This window comes from Schistocerca piceifrons, unplaced genomic scaffold, assembly GCF_021461385.2.
Source record: "Schistocerca piceifrons isolate TAMUIC-IGC-003096 unplaced genomic scaffold, iqSchPice1.1 HiC_scaffold_1288, whole genome shotgun sequence".
NCBI classification, from domain to species: Eukaryota; Metazoa; Arthropoda; class Insecta; order Orthoptera; family Acrididae; genus Schistocerca; species Schistocerca piceifrons.
The window spans coordinates 135,001-137,500 of NW_025727111.1; the positions used below are offsets into that span (position 1 = coordinate 135,001).

A 2,500-nucleotide genomic window follows, 5' to 3' on the forward strand; every position below is an offset into this window, starting at 1 on the left:
GTGCCTTAACCTAACCCATGTTGTGCCTTAACCTAACCCATGTTGTGCCTTAACCTAACCCATGTTGTCGCCTTAACGTAACCCACGTTGTCGCCTAAACCTGCTCTGTAATTGTTATACGACTCGTTCAATTACTGTAGTGTTGCCCACCCGCAACCCTCGCAATATAGTTCGCTACTCGCACTGCCCGCACCCCTGTGTATCGCTTCATGTTAAACACCTTGCAAGTCTTGCTCACTTTCCACATGCTCCTGCTGTACACTGTAATGTGGATGGCAGCAGGACGTACATGCCGCCCCTCCCCACGTCCCCACCTTGCCCCCTGCCTTCGCAAGCTGGTTGGTGAGAAGTTTGCATGTTCAATGCCCTTCGCATGCGACGTACTCAGGCTACGTTGTGGTGCGGCCTGTGTCAACTGTCCGCTGATGTCGTACGCGTGAACCACAATCTGTACTGCACATTCGTCCTTATGTACTGAATGATACATCGTGGCACATGTGTGACCGCACAACGACTGCGCCCAAAAACGGCGGACCATACAGTGCAAATATTGTGCACGCAGCTACGTGTCGTCTCCCTATGAGAGCTGGATTGCAGTGTGGTACGCCATAGAGACGTGTGGGAGGAACGGACGCCGTGGATGGCGATCAGCATGAGCTGTCTGTTGATGTATTCGGACCTAGTCGTCTCTCCTCACACACCGTGATGGCATGGTGCACCGCGTTCCATATCTGCGACATGCTACAGAGGCCGGTTGACAGTCGTTCGAGCAATGGACATCGCATACGTACGGGGGCCACCTTCCACGTATTGTCTAGGCGTGCACATTTTGTTGCGTGTATGTGGGCAGACGTAGTGTGGCGTGACACCTGACACAGGCATGCAATAATCGTTGAAGTTGCAAATGGCGATGGACGCCTGCGTTTTCTGGTGAAGTTACGCAAATGAACAAATGGTAACCTGTTGTGGTGCGGTTGTTCTCGCTAGGGGTGAATCGGTGATGGCGACGATAGGTTGAGGTACTAACCGGTTGTTCCAGCGATACCCACCATGCCGACGAAACTGAACGGCATCTGGGTGTGAAGCGATACGCGGCGGTGGCTGGGTGGGACCGTCCCCGGCCGGTGAGGGGGCGCCTCCCGGCGTGCTGGCCGCGCGGTGCGTGGGCGCACGCGCTACAGCCGGCTGGTGGGGGCGGCCAGTGGCAGGCGCGCCGGCCGACGGACGCGGCAGGCGTCGCAGCTGCGCGCCGGCGCACCCTGCGCGCGGCGCCGTGCGGCCAAAGTAGGTCCTCGCGGGCCCGGTGCGAAGCGCGGTGGACATCTTCAGTGTGCTGGTCCGATTGAGGACTGTGTGCGTTGAGGATGCGCCGCCGCCCGGCGCTCGGCGCCGCGACGCCGTCTGCTGCTCGGTCGCCCCAGCGGTTCTCGCTGGTGGTTTGTATCGCAGCTGTGCGGATGTGTTGGCGCGTGCGCTGTGCTGGGAGAGTTCGCTTCGGCACCCAAGTGGGGCTTTTGTCCTTCTGTGGCGCTGGCGTTGGAGCTGCCGGTCACCGTAGGTGGCGCGTGTTGTCTCCCGCCGGCAATGCCACGACAGCACGCTCCCGGGCCTCTGTCGGCAGCGGCAAGCTCAGTTGGGAGCACGGGTGGTCGCACCGAAAGCGTCTACTCGCCTAACTCCGGGCGATTGCGCCTCTCTCGAACCCGACCAAGTACTTGGGACGGCGCTGCGCGCCGCCGGGACCTGAGAGGGTTTCGAGGTGTATTGTGCAGGGGAGCTCAGCCTCCTCCTGTTTGCAGAATGATTGAGCGGACGCTTGCGTGTTCGCGCGGGCCCCCGGGACACACTCCCGGGCGGCCGGCTGCTCAGCTCTAGTTGACGCAGCTCCCTGGTTGATCCTGCCAGTAGTCATATGCTTGTCTCAAAGATTAAGCCATGCATGTCTCAGTACAAGCCGCATTAAGGTGAAACCGCGAATGGCTCATTAAATCAGTTATGGTTCCTTAGATCGTACCCACGTTACTTGGATAACTGTGGTAATTCTAGAGCTAATACATGCAAACAGAGTCCCGACCAGAGATGGAAGGGACGCTTTTATTAGATCAAAACCAATCGGTCGGCTCGTCCGGTCCGTTTGCCTTGGTGACTCTGAATAACTTTGGGCTGATCGCACGGTCCTCGTACCGGCGACGCATCTTTCAAATGTCTGCCTTATCAACTGTCGATGGTAGGTTCTGCGCCTACCATGGTTGTAACGGGTAACGGGGAATCAGGGTTCGATTCCGGAGAGGGAGCCTGAGAAACGGCTACCACATCCAAGGAAGGCAGCAGGCGCGCAAATTACCCACTCCCGGCACGGGGAGGTAGTGACGAAAAATAACGATACGGGACTCATCCGAGGCCCCGTAATCGGAATGAGTACACTTTAAATCCTTTAACGAGTATCTATTGGAGGGCAAGTCTGGTGCCAGCAGCCGCGGTAATTCCAGCTCCAATAGCG

The 2,500-nt window shown here is 57.9% G+C and overlaps 1 non-coding gene across 1 annotated transcript in view; it reads left to right on the plus strand.

The window, feature by feature from the left end:
- The first annotated feature begins 1,885 nt into the window (after nt 1-1,885).
- The window catches only part of LOC124731482, a 1,909-nt gene continuing 1,294 nt past the window's right edge, over nt 1,886-2,500 (plus strand). Inside the window, exon 1 of the ribosomal RNA XR_007008298.1 lies at nt 1,886-2,500. This exon is cut by the window's right edge and continues 1,294 nt beyond it. This is a non-coding gene — a ribosomal RNA (small subunit ribosomal RNA).